General features: G+C 33.8%; 1 protein-coding gene across 1 annotated transcript in view; it reads left to right on the forward strand.

Moving 5' to 3' along the window:
- The window catches only part of LOC119591819 (ryanodine receptor-like), a 115,587-nt gene that overhangs the window by 81,015 nt on the left and 34,196 nt on the right, over positions 1-376 (forward strand). The window lies entirely within an intron of this gene.

Below are 376 nucleotides of genomic sequence, written 5' to 3' on the forward strand. Positions count from 1 at the left end.
TTCATTTTATTGTTTTTATTTCAGTTTTGCTTTCTGATTATAAGTTGTGGGGATGTTAAATGTAAACACGTTGGATAAATGATAGCATTGATTTTGATAACGCTTATAGAGAATATTAAATGCTAGTCCAAACAGAAGCAAGCACGTAGTTAATTATCGTCGTTTTTTTTAGTCCAAAACTCAACGCCAGTAATCCATTACCAATAATCCTGCCTGACCTAATAATTAAGTCATAACTCGATGCTGACCTTGCCGGTGCTAATTCATTTAAAAAATCATCAGTCTATCATGTACCTTATTATCATCCGAAGGTCGTTCTGTATGACTTATCATCACAATTGATATCGCTTATGTATATGCCTGCGCGTCGTATATA

Source organism: Penaeus monodon, chromosome 29, assembly GCF_015228065.2.
Source record: "Penaeus monodon isolate SGIC_2016 chromosome 29, NSTDA_Pmon_1, whole genome shotgun sequence".
Taxonomy (NCBI): Eukaryota; Metazoa; Arthropoda; class Malacostraca; order Decapoda; family Penaeidae; genus Penaeus; species Penaeus monodon.